Source organism: Leopardus geoffroyi, chromosome D1 (assembly GCF_018350155.1).
Source record: "Leopardus geoffroyi isolate Oge1 chromosome D1, O.geoffroyi_Oge1_pat1.0, whole genome shotgun sequence".
In the NCBI taxonomy this organism is placed as follows: domain Eukaryota; kingdom Metazoa; phylum Chordata; class Mammalia; order Carnivora; family Felidae; genus Leopardus; species Leopardus geoffroyi.
Window position 1 is genome coordinate 107,297,693 of NC_059329.1, and position 21,822 is coordinate 107,319,514.

General features: G+C 39.7%; 1 long non-coding RNA gene and 1 pseudogene across 2 annotated transcripts in view; both read right to left on the reverse strand.

Moving 5' to 3' along the window:
• LOC123601868 overlaps positions 1 to 21,822 on the reverse strand; it is a 48,349-nt gene that overhangs the window by 12,054 nt on the left and 14,473 nt on the right. The window lies entirely within an intron of this gene.
• LOC123601867 lies at positions 4,679 to 5,476 on the reverse strand (annotated as a pseudogene).

Sequence of the window (21,822 nt, forward strand, 5' to 3'; positions counted from 1 at the left end):
TCTGTATTTAAGAGTCTCTTATGTTTTGCTCCTTGTTTTTATATTATTTTTGCTGCCCTTCCCTTATGTTCGTCTGTTTTGTATCTTAAATTCCACATATGAATGAAGTCATCTCATATTTGTCTTTCTTTGTCTAATTTTGCTCAGCATAATACCCTCTAGTTCCATCCATGTAGTTGCAAATGGCGAGATTTCATTTTTTTTTTATTGCTGAGTAATACTCTATTGCTGAGTAATACTCCATACTATATATATATATACCACATCTTCTTTTTTTTTTTTTTTTAATTTTTTTTTCAACGTTTATTTATTTTTGGGACAGAGAGAGACAGAGCATGAACGGGGGAGGGGCAGAGAGAGAGGGAGACACAGAATCGGAAACAGGCTCCAGGCTCTGAGCCATCAGCCCAGAGCCCGACGCGGGGCTCGAACTCACGGACCGCGAGTTCGACCTGGCTGAAGTCGGACGCTTAACCGACTGCGCCACCCAGGCGCCCCAATACCACATCTTCTTTATTCATTCATCCATCGATGGACATCTGGGCTCTTTCCATACTTTGGCTATTGTCGATAGTGCTGCTATAAACATTGGGGTGCATGTTCCCCTTCTTTTTTTTAATGTTTTCATTTATTTTTAGTATATGTGCTGCCAAAGCGAGCATGATGTTTTTATTTATTTTTGAGAGAGAGACAGAGACAGAGCACAAGCAGAGGAGGGGCAGAGAGAGAGGGAGACACAGAATCTGAAGCAGGCTCCAGGCTCTGAGTTAGCAGCACGGAGCCCGACACGGGACTCGAACCCCCAAACCGTGAGATCATGACCTGAGCTGAAGTCAGATGCTTAACCTACTGAACCACCCGGGCACCCTCACATGTGTCCCTTCAAAACAATACACCTATATCCCTTGGATAAATACCTAGTAGTGCAATTTCTGGGTCGTAGAGTGATGACATTTTTTTTAAAAAGATGAATTTACTAGAATTTTTAAAAAGATCAAAAGGCTCCACTCCCAACCAAGATACAGAGTTTTCAGCAGGTCACTGCTCCCACTGCAAGAATTAGAAGGGGAAAAAAAAAACCCAGAAAAGTTGCAAGAACCACCTTTTTCGAGAGAGCAGAGGGCTATAAATGCAATGCTATGAATGAATGAAATGAACAAAAATTTCAAAGACAGAAAAGATTCTCCTTCCTGAATGAGCTGAGGATCACTGCTCACATAGTCTTCCCTGGGGCCATTGCCAATTCTGGCCACAAAAGCTTAGCTCAGGCAAAGGGACCCAATGGGAGAATGAGAAACCAGTGGGGTTGCTGGTGGCCATGAGGAGCTGCGGGCTCCTGGAAGCTCCTAAGTAAAAGACAGAGAGTGAAATCTTCTGCAGCCTCATCATGTTTAGAAAACCAAGTCCCATTCGAGAAAGAGGGCCTGCCTGGAACAAAGGATATTTGCCAGATTTTGAAGGTATGTGGGGTAGGAGGCAGGAGAGTTAAGCTCAAAACCTCCAAAATTCAGAAAATCTCCCACTGCTCATAGGCTGAGACAGAGGGCTTCCAGAACTGAGGAAGGAACATGTCCGGGAAATGAAGACGAAACAAAGTTAGGTAGAGTTTTGGTAAAACTGGGTCTCATCCCCAGTCTGGCTCCATCCCTACTAGATAGACGTGAGCAGTTTCTTAGTGCATGAGCCTAAAAAAGCACAGATAGAACATTCTCTGGTGGGAGATAAAAATCATCTCCATAAAAGTCAGATGGGCCCAACTTTGGGCCCAGTACGTAAGAAGTTTGGAAGTTACCTATCATAACCAGTAAGCAGGTGAACTACCTGAAAAATGAACAACTCTTCTTAGGTCTGTAAGAGAAGGGAGGTCACGGGGTGCCTGGGTGGCTCAGGTGATCAAGCGTCCGACTTCGGCTCAGGTCATGATCTCGCGGTTTGTGGGTTTGATCCCCACCTTGGGCTCTGTGCTCACAGTTCAGAGCCTGGAGCCTGCTTCAGATTCTGTGTCTCTCTCCCTCTCTCTCTTCGCCTCTCTCTTCGCCCCTCCCTTGCTCACGCTCTGTCTCTATCTCCCTCTCTCAAAAAATTAACATTAAAAATTCTTTTAATTAAAAAAAAAAAGAGAAGGGTGGTCACAGCAAGTGATAGAAGGTCTCAGAGTGACAGGGACATGTGCAGTGAGTCCCCAGAAGTGACCTCGCAAATTGGAGAAACAGACACGTGAATACAGAGAATCCAAACCTACCAGAGCAGAAACCCACAACCCGAAACTTCCATGGGAAGCAGCGCTGGGGTAGGGAAACCCGAACTGTAGGTGACAATTGCTAGGGGCTCAGTGTGGACAGCTCTGAGAGTTAAAATCTCTAGGGAGACTCAGTCATAAGGGGGCCCTGACACTTTTGCCAGTTTTATCTCCAGGAGCTCGACCCGGTTTTCACAGCATCAGAGAAAAATTCCCTTACGCTTCTGGCCAGGGAAGGGGAAGAGTAACCATTTTGAAATATGCCAAGTATTCTGTCCTTCTTAACAAGATCTGCCTTCGAGAGAACCTATTTAACCCGACCCTAACCGGCTGGGGTTTTATCAGAGCCTAACTGGCCTGGGGAAAGGAAAATACCCAACTCCAGATAGTTGTAGCCACACTGTCCCACCTAAGGGAGGAGAGAAAACACACACTTGCGCGCACGCACGCACAACAACCGAGAAGACACACGTGAAGTTCATAGCCCAGAGGTAAAGACTCACTAAAAGACTGAGACGTAATCATGGGAATATGGCATGCTTCCTCCTCCCCACATTACCACCACATTACTACTGGCTGATCTACAACAATTCTTTATCCCCAGTATATCAAGAAAAAATTACAAGGCATACTAAAAGGCAAAACAAAACAAAACAAAACACTGTTTGAAAAGACAAAGCAAGCATCAGGATGTTGGAATTATCAGACCAGGAATTTAAAACAACTGTGATTAATATGCAATAGTTATATCCACTACTGGACAGAGCAGACAGCATGAAAGAACAGATGGGCAATCTAAGGATAGATGGAAATCCTACAAAAGAACTGAAAGAAATGCCAGAGCTCAAAAACCCTGTAACAGAAATGAAGAATGCCTTTGGTAGGTTTATCAGTAGACTTGACACACTTGAGGAAAGACTCTCAGGCTTCAGGACACATCAAGAGAAACCTCCAAAACTGAAAAGCAAAGAGAACAAAGATGGAAAATAACAAAATAAAATATCCAAAGACTGTTGGACAACTATAAAAAGTGTAACATACACATAATGGGAAAACAGAAGGAGAAGAAAGAGAGAAAGGAACATAAGAAATATATAAAACAACAATGACTGAGAATTTCCCCCAAATTAATAACAGATGCCAAGCCACAAATCCATGAAGTTCAGAGAACACTATGCAGGATAAATGCAAAAACAAAAACCTATACCCAGGCATATCACATTCACACTACAGAAAATCAAAAATAAAGAAAAAATTCTGAAATAAGCCAGAGGGGAAAGAAAAACACCTTATTTATAGAGGAACAAAGTTCCTCTTCCAAAGTTGGAGAGTTACATCCAACTCTCCTGGGAAACCTTACAAACAAGAGAAGAGAGAAGAGTGGGATATTTAAAGCACGGACATATTTCATTCTTTCTCATTGCCAAGTAGTATTCCATTGTGTATATAAACCACGATTTCTTTATCCATTCATCAGTTGATGGACATTTAGGCTCTCTCCATAATTTGGCTATTGTTGAAAGTGCTGCTATAAACATTGGGGTACAAGTGCCCTTATGCATCAGCACTCCTGTATCCCTTGGGTAAATTCCTAGCAGTGCTATTGCTGGGTCATAGGGTAGATCTATTTTTAATTTTTTGAGGATGTAGCCACATGGATGGAACTGGAGAGTGTTATGCTAAGTGAAATAAGTCATACAGAGAAAGACAGATACCATATGTTTTCACTCTTATGTGAATCCTGAGAAACATAACAGAAAACCATGGGGGAGGGGAAGGAAAAAAAAAAGTTAGAGAGGGAGAGAGTCAAACCATAAGAGATTCTTAAAAACTGAGAATAACCTGAGGGTTGATGGGGGGTGGGAGGGAGGGGAGGGTGGGTGATGGGCATTGAGGAGGGCACCTGTTGGGATGAGCACTGGGTGTTGTATGGAAACCAGTTTGACAATAAATTTCATTTTTAAAAATTAAAATTAAAATTAAAAAAAAATAAAGCATGGACAGAAAAAAAAATAACCAACCTAGAATTCTGTACTCGGTGAAATTATCCTTCAAACGTGAAGGAGAAATAAAAACTTCCTCAAACAAAAATTGAGAGAATTTTTTGCCAGCAAACCTACCATTTCTTTTAAGAAATGTTAAAAAATAGTTCTTCAGAAAGAAGGAAAATAATATAGGTCAAACATTTGAATCTACATCAAGGAAGAATATCAAAGAAAGAATAAGTGAAAGTAAAATAAAAAATTTCTTTTTTTCTTTCTTTCATTATTTCTTTCTTCTTTCTTTCTTTCTTTCTTTCTTTCTTTCTTTCTTTCTTTCTTTTCTTCAAAAATATTTATTGTTTCCATGTGGTCCACGGCTTGGGAGAGGGTGTCAGGGTGGTGAAAAAGCTGCCTAGTGGTTGCAGGGAGAGGCTCAGGTACAAGCTTTGTCACCAGGGGGATGCCAGAGGGGGCCCTCAAAAGATGCTGGGCTTCAGAGGCTCCTAGTCATGTTTTAGGGTGAGCCTTTTGAAGAGATACTGGTCCAACCCAGCCTGGGGACCAGCCAGCCTGCAGATGTGAGTCAGATGGTCACCATCTTGATGAGTTTCACATCCTCATCTAGGAAGTGTTTCTCCAGGAAGTCACAGAGATGGGAGTCTGCACAGGAAGAACCCAGGGCATGTAGATATAAAAGGGCCTGATTCAGGTTCTTCTCAGAACCATGGCAGCTTCCATGGCATCCAGGGTTTATCTTGGGACAGTTTCTGCATGTCTCAAAAGAGGGCATGGCCACCTTGCATCTTCAAGACAGGCTCAGCACCCTCATGCTTCTCCTCAGCCAACTTGCGGAAGAAGTGACCAACTCCTTGCAGAGCCACACTGTTATGGTCAACATAGAAGCCCAGAGAGAGGTAGGTGCAGGAGGCCTTCAGGTGAATGTTGACCAGGCAGTTGAGGTGGCTTCCACCTCAGGGGAATAATTCTGATGAATCTGGGAGCTCACGGTTGATCGGTAATAAGGAGCTAAGCTCAAAATAGTGTGTTGGCTGGTCCCGGAGGCAGAAGGTGGCCAAGAAGATGGCTCTGAAGGTTGTGACTGGAAAAAAGATTGGAGGGTGGTTGGAGGCTGGTAGAAAGGACATCCCTTGGTCTGTTCCATCAAAACACTGTTAAAGCAAGAGACAGATCTGCAGGACTGCCAGGCATTCTGCCTAGTTTTCTTAGTCTTAATAAGTTTGTGCAAAATGATAATAGTAACAGTCTATTAATACACACACACACACACACACACACACACACACAATGGATTCAAGCCCCTGCTCTATCTCTCTCCCTCTCTGCCCCTCCCTTGCTTGTGCTCACTCTCTCACTCAAAATAAATAAATAAACTTAAAAAAGAAGTGAATGGGTGGGGAAAGGAAAGGTATACCATGGTATATACTATATATCATCAAAAGAAAGTAGTAGTAGCTATATTAATTTTAGACAGAGCAGACTTCAAAACAAGGAAACTTATCAGAAATAAAGAGGGACATTACATAATGATAAAGGAGTCAGTTCTCCAAGAGGACATAACAGTCCTTAATGTGTATGCACCTAATAACAGAGCTTCGAAATATACGAGGCAAAAACTAATTGAACTGCAAAGAGAAATGGATAAATCCACTGTTTTAGCTGGAGACTTCAACACTTCTTTCTCAAAAAATGGACAGATCCAGAAGGCAGAAGATCAGTAAGGACATAGATTAACTAAACAACACCATCAATCAATTGGATATAATTGACATCTATAGACTACTTCATCTAAAAGCAGAATACACATTCTTATCAAGCTCACATGGAATTTTCAGCAGAATAGACCATATTCTGAGCCATCAAATGCACCTAACAAATTTAAAAGAACAGAAATCAGGGGCACCTGGGTGGCTCAGTCAGTTGAGCAACCGACTCTTGATTTAGGCTCAGGTCATGACCTCATGGTCATGATTCCAAGCCCCACATAGGGCTATACACTGACAGCATGTACCCTGTTTGGAATTCTCTCTCCCTCTATCTCTTCCCCTCCCCAACTTTCTCTCTCTCTCACTCTCACTCTCTCTCTCTCTCTCAAAATAAATAAATAAACTTAAAAAAAAAAAAAAGAATTGGGGCACCTGGGTTTTCAGTCCGTTGAGCGTCCAACTTCAGCTCACACCATGATCTCATGGTCTGTGGGTTCAAGCCCAAGTCAGATTCTGTGCTGACAGCTCAGAGCCTGGAGCCTGCTTTGGATTCTGTATCTCCCTCTCTCTTTCTCTCTGCCCCTCCCTTTCTCATGCTCTATCTCTCTCTCTTTCTCAAAAATAAATAAACATTAAAATTTTTTTTTAAAGAATAGAAATCATATGTCTACTCTCAGACCACAATTAAATTAAACTAGAAATTAATAACAAAAAATCAATTGCAAAATACATGGAAATTAAACAACACACTCTAAATAACATATTGGTCAAGGAAAATATCTCAGAAATTAAAAAAATATTTTAAACTAACTGAAAATGAAAACACAACTTATCAAAATTTGTGGAATGCAGCAAAAATAGTACTTAGATGGAAATTTAGAACATTGAATACATATATTAGAAAAGAAGAAAGGTCTAAAATCAGTATTCTAAGTTTCCATTTTAGGAAATTAGTAAAGAAGGGCAAATTAAATCCAAAGTAAGCAGAAGAAAATAAACAATAAGAATTAGAGCAGAAATCAATGAAATTGAAATTAGAAATCAATCAAATTGAAATTAGGAAACAGAAATTAGGAATCAACCAATGAAACCAAAAACTTATTCTTTAAAAAGATCAATGAAATTGATAAGCCTCCAGCCAGATTAAGAAAAAAAAAAAATGGGGCGCCTGGGTGGCGCAGTCGGTTAAGCGTCCGACTTCAGCCAGGTCACGATCTCGCGGTCCGTGAGTTCGAGCCCCGCGTCGGGCTCTGGGCTGATGGCTCAGAGCCTGGAGCCTGTTTCCGATTCTGTGTCTCCCTCTCTCTCTGCCCCTCCCCCGTTCATGCTCTGTCTCTCTCTGTCCCAAAAATAAATAAACGTTGAAAAAAAAAAAAAGAAAAGAGACGACAGAAATTACTAATATCAGATGTGAAAGAGGAGACATCACTACAGATCTCATGCACATTAAAAGAATAATAAAGGAAAACTATAGTCACCTCTATGGCCACAAATTTGATAACCTATAGGAAATGGACCAATTCCTTGAAAGACACAATGCACTAAAACTCACACAAGAAGAAATACATCATCTGAATAGGACTTATCTACTAAAGATATTGAATCAGTAACTAATAACTTTCCAAAACAGAAAGTAGCAGGCTGAGATGGGTTCACTGGTGACTTCTAACAAACTAAAGGAAGAAATGATACCAATTCTCTACAATCTCTTTCAGAGGATAGAAGCAGAGGGAATATTTCCTAACTCATTCTATGAAGTCAGCATTTTTTTAATACCAAAACCAGACAAAGATGTTGCAGGAAAAGAAAACTACAGGCCAATATCTCTTGGGAATATAGATGCAAAAATTCTCAACAAAATATTAGCAAATCAAATTGAACAATTAAAAAAAAAGAATTATAAAGCACCACTGAATAGGATTTATCCCAGATATGCAAGACTGGTTCAATATTCAAAAATCAATGTAACCTATCACAACAAATTAAGGTACTCTATCACATATCCAAGTGTTGGCATGGATGAGGAGAAATTGGAACTGTTGGTGGGAATAAAAATGGTGCAGCAGTGGTGGAAAATAGTATGAAATTTCCTCAAAAAATTAAGTACAGAATTATTATATGATCCAGCAATTCCATTTCTGGGTATAGACCCAAAAGAATCAAAAGCAGGGTCTTGATGAGATATTTGCACACCCATTTTCATAGCCATATCATTTGCAATATCTAAAATGTGGAAGCAATCCAAGTGTCCACTGACAGATGAATGAATAAGCAAAATGTGGTATATGCATACAGTGGGATATATTATTTGGTCTTTTTAAAAAAAATTTTTTTGGGGGGGCACCTGGGTGGCTCAGTCAGTTAAGCATCCGACTTCAGCTCAGGTCATGATCTCACAGTTTGTGAGTTCGAGCCCCGTATTGGGCTCTGTGCTGACAGCTTATAGCCTGGAGCCTGCTTCAGATTCTGTGTCTCCTTCTCTCTCTCTGTTCCTTCCCTACTCATGCTCTGTCTCTCTCTCTCCTTCAACAATAAATAAAAACATTTTTTAAAAATTAAAAAAAAAATTGGGGGGGGGGGGGCGGGTCACCTGGGTGGCTCAGTGGGTTAAGTGTCTGACTTCAGCTCAGGTCATGATCTCACATGAGTTCAAGCCCCACACTGAGCTCTCTGCTAACAGCACGAGCCAGCTTAGGATTCTCTCTCTCTCTCTCTCTCTCTCTCTCTCTGCCCCTCCCCAGCTTGTGTTCTCTTGTTCTATCTCAAAAATAAATAAACATTAAAAAAATTTTAAAAAATAGGAACTCTATTAAAAATGTTTTTTAAGGGCGCCTGGGTGGCTCAGTCAGTTGAGCGTCCAACTTTGGCTCAGGTCATGATCTCACAGTTTGTGAGTTCAAGCCCCACATTGGGCTTGTTGCTGTCAGCACAGAGCCCATTTCAGATCTTCTATTTCCCTCTTTGTCCCTCCCCACTTGTACTTTCTCTTTCTCTCTCTCTCTCAAACATAAATAAAACATTTAAAAATGTTTTTAATTGAGGTATAATTAACATATAACGTATTAGTTTCATATGTACATGATTTGATATTTGTATGCATTAGAAATGATCACCACACTAGGTCTAATTAATGTCTACTCAGTGTTTAAAGGGAAGGAAATCCTGATAGATGCTACAAAATAAGCCAATCACAAAAATACAAGTACTGTATGATTCCACTTATATTAGGTACTTAGGGTAGTTAAATTCATAGAGACAGAAAGTAGAATGGTGGTTGACAGGGACTAGGGGGGTGGGAAAATAGGGAGTAATTGTTTAATAGGTATGGAGTTTCAGTTTTACGAGGTGAAAGGGTTATAGAGATGAATGGTGTTGATGATTGCACAACATTATGAATTTAATGGATTCAATACCACTGAACTGTATACTTAAAAACAGTTAAGATAATGGGTGCTTGGGTGATTCAGTCAGTTGAGTGTCTAACTTCAGTTCAGCTCATGATCTCACAGTTCCTGAGTTGAGCCCTGCATCAGGCTCTCTGCTGTCAGCGTGGAACCAGCTTTGGATCCTCTGTCCACCTCTCTCTCTCTACCCCTCCCCCATTTGTGTTTTCTCTGTCTCCCTCTCCTCTTTCTCTCTTCCAAAAATAAATAAGCATTTAAAAAATAGTTAAGATGATAAAAATAGTTAAGATGATAAATTTTATGTTATCTGTGTTTTACCACAATAACATAATTGAAAAAAAATCTATAGGAGGAGAACTACAAAGCTGATGAAAGACATCAAAGAACTAAATAAATGGAGAGATAGTCCATGTTCATGGATATGAAGAATCAATATTATCAAGATGTTAAATTTTTCCCAATTTGATCTATAGATTCAATACAATCCCAATCAAAACCCAGCAAGTTATTTTATGCATAGCAACGAACTGATTCTAAAATTTATATGGCGAAGCAATATACCCATGATAGCCAACACAATATTGAAAGAAAACAAAGTTGGAGGATCGACACTATCCAACTTCAAGACTTACTAGACAGCTACACTAGTCAAGACAGTGTAGTACTGGTGAAAGAGTAGACAACTAGATCAATAGAACAAAATAGAGAGCCCAGAGATAGACCACATAAATGTAGTCAATTCATCTTTGACAAAGAGGCAAAGGCAACACAATGGATAGAAGATAGTCTTATCAATAAACGGTGCTGGAACAACTGGAAATTCACATACAAAAAAATAAATCCAGACATAGACTTTACACTCTTCACAAACATTAACTCAAAATTGATCACAGACCTAAATGTAAAATGCAAAACTATAAAACTCTTAAAAGATAACACAGGAGAAAATTTAGATGACCTTCATTTTGGCAATGACTTTTTAGATTTAACACCAAAGGCACAATCCATGAAAGAAAGAATTAAAAAGCTGGACATCATTAACATTAAATTTTTTCATTGGGTGTAGAGATTACTTAAAAAGAGAAAATAAAAAATTTTTTTAATTAGAAATTTCTTCTCTGTGAAGGAACTGTCAAGAGAATGAAAAGACAAGCCACAGACTGAGAATAAAAGTATTTGCAAGATACATATTTAACAAAGGATTGTTACCTAACATATACAAAGAACTCTTAAAACTCAACAATAAGAAAACAAACAACCTGATTAAAATAAGAGCCTATCTTAGTCCATTTGGGCTGCTATAACAGACTGGGTAACTTATAAACAACAGAAATTTATTTCTTAACAGTTCTGGAGGCTAGAAGGCTAAGATCAGGGTGTAAGCATAGTCAGGCAAACCCCTCTGGTAAAGGCTTGATTCTTAGTTCATCAATAGCCATCTTCTCAATGTAACCTCATGTGGTGGAAGGGGCGAGGGGAGTATCTGGAGTCCTTTTTATGAAGGCACTAATTCCATTCATGAGGGCTCTGTTCTTATGACTTAATCACATCCCAAAGGTCCCACCTCCTAATGCCATCACATTGGGGATTAGGATTTCAACATACGAATTTTGAGGGGATACAAACGTCCAATCTATAGTAGGGTCAAAGACTTTAATAGATACCAAAGAAGATATACAGTTGTCACATAAACACATGAAAAGATGCTTCACATCATGTGTTATCAGGGCAATGCAAATTAAAACAACAAGATACCACCACACACCTGTTAAAATGGCAAAAATCCAGGAAAATGACAACACCAAATGCTGACAAGGATGTGGAGTAACAGGAACTCTCATTCATTGCTGGTGGGAATGCAAAATGGTACAACTACTTTGGAAGATAGCTTGGCAGTTTCTTGCAAATCTAAACATACTTTTACCATATGATCCAGGAATTATGTGCTTGGTATTTATCCAAAGGAATTGAAAGCATGTTCAAACAAACAAAAAAACCCCTTCATAACGATGTTTATAGGACCTTTATTCGTAATTGCCAAAACTTAGAAGCAAGCAAGATATCCTTCAGTCGGTGAACAGATAAATAAACGGTGGTGCATCCAGAAAATGCAATATTATTCATCCCTAAAAAGAAATGAGCCATCAAGCCTTGAAAAGACATAGAGGAACCTTAAATGCATATTGCTAAGTGAAAGAAGCCAATCTAAAAAAGTTACATCCTGTATGATTCCAACCATATGACATTCTGGAAAAGTCAAAGCTTTGGAGACCATAAAAATATCAGTGGTTGCCAGGGGTTAAAGGGGAGAGAGGAGTGAATAGGTCAAGGACAGAGGATTTTTAGACCAATGTATTTGCTAAGTATGATACCTTAATGGTGGATATATGTTATTATACATTTGCCTAAACCCATAACATGTACAACACCGAGAGTGAACTCTAATATAAATTATGGACTTTGGGTGATAATGATGTGTCAATGTAGGTAATCAGTTGTAACAAATGTGCCACGCTGATGGGTGATATTGATAATGGGGAAACGGGGGAATGGGGCAATAATTATGTGGGAAATCACTGTAACCTCCTCTCAGTTTCTCTGTGAACCTAAAATTGGTCCAAAAAGTAAAGCCTATTTTTAAAAAAAGATAATTGTTCTTTTATATCAAATGTCCAAAACATAGTTAACATTCACTAGACATGCAAGGAGGCAGGAAAATATGACCAATATTCAAAAAGAAATGAGAAGCAGACTCACAGATAATTCAAATATCCCAATAAACAGACATGGACTTTACCATGAATATGTTTAAGAAAGTACAGGAAAATAAGAGAAAATGGATGAAAAGATGTAATCGAATTTCCAGAGAGTCAGAATCTATTACCAAAAAAAGTCAAATAGACAAATATATAATTTCTGAAATTACGAACTCATTGGATGGGTGTAAGTAACTTTGTGCTGTGTGTTTGGCTAAAATAGAACTACATGTCCCCAAATCCCCTTTCCTATGTGGTCCTGGTTAGAGTTGGCCTAAAGAGACAATTTCGAGAATCAGGGAAGGCAGAAGTGATAAAGCAGGCACTGGGTTTCGGTTAAAGATGCTGGTGGAGATCAGCTTGCCCAGCTCTTCTTTCCAACCCCTGGCCTCTTGACCAACAGGAACACCCAGCCCAGCACCAGATGCAGAGGCAGTAGCCTTCCATAGATATCTGTACAGGCTATTTTTTCTGGTCCAAGTCTGGCAGCTGGATGTGCCTGCCTTCCCAGGTTCCCATAGCACCTACTCTCATATACTGTGTCTTCTCTCTCAAATTGTCCCTACAGCCTCATAGGATATTCCTGTGAGCAGCAAACTGAGAAGGAAAATCTTTGGGCCTGGTTTACAAGTTATTTGGCATCAAATGTTGGCAGGCCACCTAGGTGGCTCCGTTAGTTAAGTGTCTGACTCTATTTTGGCTCGGGTCATGATCTCACAGTTCCCGAGATCAAGCCTCATGTTGGGCTCTGTGCTGACAATGCAGAGCCTGCTTGGGATTCTCTCTCTCCCTCTCTCTCTGCCCTCCCCTGCTTGTGTTTGCATTCTCTCTCTCTCTCTCTCTCTCTCTCTCTCTCTTTCTCCCCCCCCCACACACTAAATAGATAGATAGATAGATAAATAAAAATTTTTAAGAATAAAATATAATGTTGGCACTGTCTGAATATGCACCCTGCAGCACTATAGCCCCACTCAGGGTTTGCCCTGAGAGACAGTGGTGAAGGAAAAACTCCCAGGAGACAGAACCTTGAGAAGTGTGCACGTGGTGGCTCATTTTCTTCCAAAAATGGAGCTCTCCAGAGGTGCAGATCTACACTGATTTGTGAAGATTTAATAATGGATTTCAAGGACTTGAGAGAAACATGAATGGAAAATTGGCAGCACAGAAGTCTAGTGAAGAGATAGGTGGATGGACTCTCCGAAGCGACACTGACCATGAAGATACTTTGCTGCATGTGAATACTCACTGAGAAGACCAACAACCCACTAAAAATGGGCAAAACACTTGAACAAGTTAATTAAAAAAAAAAAAAAAGATATTCAGGCAGTTCTTTTTGCTCACAGGTTCTGTCCCTGTGCTTTAATAAAAACACCTTTTTGCACCAGAAAAAAAAAAAAAAAAGACATTCAAGTGGGCTAATAAATATTTTTAAATGGGTTTTGCATCAGAGAAACGAAAAAAAAAAAAAAAAAAAGCACAAGGAGGGGTGCCTGGGTGGCTCAGTCCGTTAAGCAACCAATTCTTGGTTTGGGCTCAGGTCATGATCTCACACTCCGTGAGTTCGAGCCCCGCATCAGGCTCTGTGTTGATGGCTCAGAGCCTGGAGCCTGTTACGGATTCTGCGTCTCCCTCTCTCTCTGCCCCTCCCCCGCTCATGCTCTCTCTCTGTCTCAAAAATAAATAAAAACATTAAAAAATGTTTTTAATAAAAATAAATAAGTGCATATGTCCACCAAGAGATGTGAATGTGAGTGCAAATAGCAGTTTTATTTGAATAGTTCCAAAATAGAAACCATGCTAATTGCCATCAACAGTGGGATGGATAAATAATTGCTGCTCTACTTCTAAGACTACAAAGCAACGAACAAGAACAAAATACTGCTCTACACAATAGCATGGAAGAATTTTACACACATAATGTTGAGTAAAAAAACATTGGATGCAAAAAGCACTGTGTCTCTAATAGGATCACCTGAATTCCACAGCAGCTGGCCAAGCAAGATTTCTCCACACTAAATGGTTGCTAGCAGGACAATTCCTTGGACCTATTGCTTTTCCTGTTTGCTTCTGACTCTAGATGAGGCCTGCGACAAGCAGACCACTCCTAGAACACCTGTTATTATACCTACTGTCTGTGACCTGCAGAAGAGAAGGGGGGGTGGGTCACCCTCAACATCAGGGGTTTAAACAGAGATACATACACCTATCCTAAAATTCAGGTGGGATCTCAAGGGGTCCCCCAAGAGCCCATACAATATTGAAAAACAAGAACAGAGTTATAGAATTCATACTTTCCAATTTCAAAACTTAACTAAAATGACAGTAATCAAAGCAGTATAGTATTGGCATATGGAAAGACAGACAGAGCAATGAAATAAAATTGAGAGTCCAGAAAGAAACCTGTATAACTATAGGTCAATGGATTTTTGACAAGGGTGCCAAGGAGAGTCGGTGGGGAGAGAATTGTCTCTTCAACAAATGGTGCTGAGACTACTGGATTTCCACATGCAAAATAATGAATTTGGACCATTCCTCACATTACATGCAAAAATTAACTCAAAACGGATCAGTGACCTAAATATGAAAGCTAAATCTATCAAACTCTTGGAATAAAACATACAGGGTAATCATCATGCCCTTGCACTTGGCAATGGTTTCTTATGAATGATACCAAAGGCACAAGCAACAAAACAAAAGACAAATTAAACTTCATCAAATTTTTTAAAAATAAAAAAAAAACATTTTCAAGAAGGTGAACAGACAACAGAATAGCAGAAAATATTTACAAATCGTGTATCTGATGAATCTAGTATTCATAATGTTTAAAGAATTCTTACAACTCAACCGCAAAAAGAAAATACCCAATTAAAAAATGGGCAAAGGACTCGAATAGACATTTCTCCAAAGAAGATATACAAATGGCCAAACAACACATGAAATGATGCTCAATGTCCTTAGGTAAATACAAATCAAAACCATAATGAGATGCTTCTTCACACCCACTAAGATGGCTGTAATCATAAAAATAGAAAATAGTCCAGTGTTGGTGCGGATATGGAGAACTTGGAACCCTCCTATGGTGCTGGTGGGAATATAAAATGGTGCAGCCACTGTAGGAGCCAGTTTGGCAATTCCTCAATAATTAAATATGGTAGTACCATATCACTGGAAATTCCACTCCTAGGTATATCCTCAGAAGTGAACACGTTCAAACAAAAGCGTGTATATGAATGGTTCATAGAAGCCCTATTCATGATAGCCAAAAAGGTGGAAACAACCTGAAAGTCCGTCTCTGATGAACGGATAAATAAAATGTGGTATATCCGTACAATGAAAAATTGTTCAGCCTTCAAAAAGAATGAAGAATCGGTATGTTACAACATGGATGAATCTTGAAAACATTATGCTAAATGAAAGAAGCCAGACAGAAAAGGCCACATATTATATGATTCCATTTATATGAAATACTGAGAATAGGCAAACGCAGAGAGACAGAAAATAGAGCAGTGGTTGCCAAAGGCAAACTCTGAATTGCCAGAATTGGGAGTGAATGCTCGACGGGTACGAGGGTTTCCTTTTGGGGTGATGAAAATATTCTGGAACTAGATTGTAAGGACGGTTTCATACACTGTGAGTGTACCAAATACCACTGAATTATGGGCTTTAAAATGGTTTAAATGGTGAGGCGCCCGGGTGGCTCAGTCGGTTGAGCGTCTGACTTCGGCTCAGGTCATGATCTCACAGTTTGTGGGTTTGAGCCCCACATCGGGCTCTGTGCTGACTGCTTGCTCAGAGCCTGGAGCCTGCTTCAGATTCTATGTCTCCTTCTCTCTCTGCTCCTCCCCCACTCATGCTTTGTCTCACTCTGTTTCTCAAAAATAAATAAATGTAAATAATTTTTTTTAATTAAAATAAATAAATAAATAAATAAATAATAAAATGGTCTAAATGGGGAATTTAATGTTATGTGCATTTTAGTACAATGTGTTTTGTTTTGTTTTTTTAAGGGAGTCTCAAAAGGGAGCACTAACGGAGGATAATTCAGCCTCTCAATACAAATTGACAGGTTAGTTTTTCTGTGGATATTTCAAGATGGCTGCCATAGCTTTAGAACTTCCCGCCCTCACATGACAATACCATTTTCTTAGGGAGGAAAACCCTCCCAAGAGCCTTCCAGCAGACTGTCCCTTAGAATCTCATTGGCTAGAGCCTCGTCGCATGCAGACCCATAAACCAGAAACTACAAAAGAAATAGGATTCTGGTGTTTGGGTTAGACCAATTACGGTTCATCTGAGGCTGAGCAAAGGGCTGTCCTTCCCTTCACATTGCTGCTGAATAGAATTTGCACTCTGTTAGCAAGGGAAAAAAGGGACATAGTTATTTGATAGACAGGTGGTGGTGTATACCATACCCTTCTTCCATGATAATATCATCCCACAGATACTTTGGAAACTACCATACATAACTCTCAAAAATGTAGTTCAAATGGGCTGTAAGAGTCACAGTGATGGTTCAAGGATGGGCATATGGCCTAGTCTCACTAGTAAGAGGCATCCTCTTCGCTTTTCTGGAATTTACTGGACAAGATGAATTTACTCTCTGTTGAGCTTGCTAAACTACCAGATTATAAACCTGAAGTGGCTATTGATGTGAAATGTTGGGGGCTGGGAGCAGACAATCATGAAGGAATTCTTGAGACATCTTTAGTGCAAAAAGGGTGGTTTTATTAAAGCATGGAGAACAGAAGTTGTGGGCAGAAAGAGCTGCACTGGGGTTGTGAGGAGTGACTGGGAGAGGGTTAGGGATAGTATAAGTCTCTAAAGAATTTGGAAGAAAGGTTTCTAAGACCTTGAGGGGTCATTTACTACTGTCTAGTAAACTCTTAGTCATGAGACCCTTCAGGTGTATCAGTGGGCCATATGTTTGGGGGATGATCGATAACATATATCTTGGGGAGTGGGGTGGGTAGAGATAAAGGAAGTTTCCAAAGGGATTTTTTACAGGATCCTGGAGGTTGGGCTAATGTCAAGCTAGGGTTGCCTTTTGCCTCTAACAAACGGTGAACATTGAGGCAGCTAAGCTCTCAGAGGAAGATCACTCTGCCTGTCTCAAGTACTTGGCAATGGCTTGTAAGTTGTAAGGAAGTTTAATTTCTTTTTCTTTTTCTTTTGCCTTTGTTCTCCACATCATTCCTCCCTGAACAATTCTGACACTTAAATCTTTAAGTTGCTGAGGGTGGAAGGTCTCATCTTCTGTAACTTCTTCCTGCTGAATAGGGGTGTAGAGACGTTCCTACCTATGGGTCAACATTGGTCAGTTGGCGACTTCTACAAAAGGCAGAAAATATGGATCTTCCTGAGTGGAAAGGATCGTCTGTTGACTTGGAGTTATGGCAGTGAAGGAGTCTTGGCATCAGGCGGATAGATGTAGGGGTAAACAGCAAAACATGATTAGAATAACAAAAAGAAAAATAAGAGTCCTTTGATCGTTAACAAAAATCTTCCTCCGGTCCAGGAATTTAACCAATCATTAAAGGAAAGAGAGGGATCATTAAAAGTGCCAATTGAAGTATTCATGTCAGTTAGAAACCCAGAAATACTTTTGTGGTAATCTGGAATGTATACACAGCATTCTGTTTTTATGAGAGCACAAGTTCTGCCTTGCACGGCAGTTAAAACATCTAATGCCGTTCCATTTTGTAAAACTGTTTTCCACATTTGTGTTACTTCAGCATTTAATAGGTAAATGCTATTTTGAGTGTCATTCAGGGCTTTGACCATGTACTTATTAAAAGTTTCCATGTGCTAAATGACACCCTCCAGTTCTCAAAAGGAAATAAAGGTGGAATGTTAGGTGGTCATACAATGAAACACAGAATGTGCCCACCATTATGTTTAAATTTGGAAGGTTGGCTGGGTTGGTAATGGTTTTAATCATGCATCTATGCATCCAGGCAAAACCCAGAGTAGAGAGGCCTATCCAGCCTGGAGGGAGTCATGGCCACAAGTTAGAGTCACACAGCCATTGGGCCCTGTTAGGAGCCAGACATCTGATTCTGGGCCTCCTTGAGCTGCAGTCAGAATATTAGGGGCCGTGTGGTTTTGGAGGGCCACCTTCTGAATTTGTGGGTGACTATGAGTTGGGTCTGGATAAAGACAGTTGCTATATGCTTGGCTAAAGCCTCTATTTGCAATTTTACATCAATAGAAATGGCTCCTAGGACAAATATGGTTAAGGGATAAAACCGTCAAGAAGCCCTCTCTCTTTGGGGAGCATGAGTGGCTCAGTCAGTTGAGCGGCCGACTTTGGCTCAGGTCATGATCTTGTGGTTCGTGACTTTGAGCCCCGCATCAGGCTTGCTGCTTCAGATCCTCTACCCGCCCCCCCCCAACCCTCCTTCTCTCTCTCTCTCTCAAAAATAAATAAGCCTTTAAGAAAAAAAAAAAAAAAGAAGAAGAAGAAGAAGAAGAAGCCCTCTCCCTTTGAGGTTTAGCCTTAACAATATCCTAATTACAACTGGAATCACTGGCAGTTGGGAGATGATCTGTCTCAGGAGATGAGGACATTCCTAAGTGTATCATCTAATCCAATTATAGGGTAAGCGGGGCTGTCCATTATCACCACAAGTCATAGTTAACCCCATGGTGTGGGGTATACTCTGGCTTTTAAGGAGTGATTTTGTAATCCTAGACACATAGAATTGGTCAAGGTGATAGTTGAGTTATACAGTTGTTGGGGAATTCATCCCATTTTCTAGCTGCTCAAATAATCATATGCCCATGGGGTCCTGTTATTCCACAGAATAACAAGCACAAAGGTTATTTATACATGAGTCATTGTGGCAATTTCTCTGAAGTTGACTTCAAGTCGTCTAGTTTAGGCAAACAACAAACATTCAAAGACAATCAGAACTAGAATTTAGCATTTGCAAAGGTGTGTCATTGAAACATAATTTTGTTTCAGCCACCTGTATGGCTCGGTCAGTTAGGCATCCGACTCTTTATTTCAGCTCAGATCTTGATCTCAGGTTCGTGAGTTCAAGCCCCATCTTGGACTCTGCACTGGGCATGAAGCCTCTGAAAGAAAGAAAGAAAGAAAGAAAGAAAGAAAGAAGGAAGGAAGAAAGAAAGAGGAAAGAAAGAAGGAAAGAAGAAAGAAAGAAAGAAAGAAAGAAAGAAAGAAAGAAAGAAAGAAGGAAAGAAGAAAGAAAGAAAGAAAGAAAGAAAGAAAGAAAGAAAGAAAGAAAGAAAGAAAGAAAGATTTTTCTTTTTATAATCACCCTTATTTCCAGAGACAGCCAAATCAAGACTAATTCATTTGCAAAACAAGTCCAAATTTAACAAACCTGGCCTAATTATTTACATCAGTTCAACAAGAATAGTAACTGGTCATATAGATGTTGTTAAAATATGCTTTGCTAGAACTTTTCATACGTAGAATTCTTAGTAGCCCCTCTAGGCCAGAAGCTAAGCCAAGTACTTGCCATGAGACATGCCTACAAATATTTGCAGATTTGGGTGAATTCCTCTTCTTGAGGTCCCCAAAATATCCTGAGATTCCTGCACCTGCCAGGAAGTGACAATCTTTATTCACCCGGTAAGTGTGCCACAAACTCTTGTAAGCAAGGTATCAGGCCAACATTCCAGAGGGCTTTATTGGTTCCATAAGGTCAATCTTAATTCCTTAAGGCTGTTTGGTCCTATCTGGGTCTATGCATGTGTCTCAAATTTGACATTCCAGTCCAAGCCTTGGTGAAATAAACAATGTTTCCAATGGTGTCCTTTAACGAGAACAAATTCTTATTGAACTTATGCCACTAACCACGATTGCCATGGAGGAAGAAAACTCACTGAGACTTTTCTGAATTCTAGAGGGTTCAGGTAGAGAGGAAAGTTAAAAAGCTTCAATTCATTCATAAATGAATATTTTATCTATTTATGTAAGTCACAGATAAGAGAAAATTTCCTTAATCTGCAAGAGCAAACATTAGAGAACCAGCAATGTTTCAAACAAGAGTCACAAAATTATAAGCATCTTCCTCAATTTATTTAGTCCCATGTTACTAATTCTTGTTCAGTTTGAATGCAGCTTTTTCTGGAAATTCTTACCTATTTTAGTCCCCTGATCTTAAAGATATAAAAAACCTGTATTTGTCAAAAGCCCTTCTTATGAATCTCCTTGAAAGTGAAACTTATTTTGCAAGAGCATCAGAACAATAACTATAAATGACAAAAAATAAAAATAAAAAACCTTGGAAATGGACATTGTTAACGATCTGATATGAGAGTTCATTATGATGTAAATGACAAGGAAACTTAGTTATTTCTGTGACACAAACATAGAAACTGGTTTTCCTAGGCAAAGAGAAAATAACTTTATTTACATTTTCTTATCAAGGGCAGACAAACAATCCAAGAAAACATTGTCTTTTTAATAGACAGAAAGCAGAAATTTAATCTTATACTAGTGCATTTATTTTTATTTTTATCTTTAGAGAGAGAGAGAGAGAGGGAGACAGAGGGAGCACCAGCGGGGGAGAAAGGCAGAGGGAGAGAGAGAGCATCTTAGGCAGCCTCCATGCTCAGTGCAGAGCCCAACACAGGGCTTGATCCCACAACCCTGGGATCATGACCTGAGCCAAAATCAAGAGTCAGATGTTCAACCGACTGAGCTACCCAGGTGCACCTAAACCAGTGTATTTTTTAAATCCATTTATTTTGAGGCACCTGGATGGCTCAGTTGGTTAAGCGTTCCATTCTTGATTTCAGCTCAGGTCATGATCTCACGGTCATGAGATGGAGTCCCAAGTCGGGCTCCATGATGGGAGTGGAGCTTGCTTAAGATTCTCTCACCCTCTCTCTCTGCTCCTGCCCCACTCATTCTCTCTCCCCCTCTCTCAAGAAAATAAAATAAAATAAAATAAATAAAATCCATTTATTTCAACTTTAGTTCATCCTGACCATACATAAAATTCCTTTTCAATGATTTCCATTCACAAAACTCCTACAATTGTCTTTTGCATTCAGATTTTTCCCCCAAGCCATTTCTCTCCAAACAACCAGTCTCATTTTAGGACAAAATTACTTTCTTTTTCCTTCAACAAAAATGTATTCCCAATAGAAAACCCAGAAGTAGACCCACAACTATATAGTCAACTAATCTTTGACAAAGCAGAAAAGAATATCCCATGGAAAAAAGACAGTCTCTTCAACAAATGGAGTTGGGAAAACTAGACATCAACATGCAGAAGAATGAAAGTGGACCACTTTCTTACACCATACACAAAAATAAATTCAAAATGAATGAAAGACCTAAATGTGAGATAAGAAACCATCAAAATCCTAGAGGAGAACACAGGCATCAACCTCCTTGACCTCGGCTGGAGCAACTCCTTACTAGACATGTCACTGAATGCAAGGGAAACAAAAGCAAACATGAACTATGAGGCTTCATCAAGACAAAAAGCTTCTGGGAATGACTGGGTAGCTCAGTCGGTTAAGCATCTGACTCTGCATCTCACGGTTTGTGGGATGGAGCCCTGCATCGGGCTCTGTGTTGACAGCATAGAATCTGTTTGGGATTCTTTCTCTCCCTTTCTCTCTGCCCCTTCCTGCTATCTCTCTCTCTCAAAATAAATAAATAAACTTAAAAAAAAAAACAAAAAACTTCTGCACAGAGAAGGAAACGATCAACTAAACTAAAAGGCAGCCTATGGA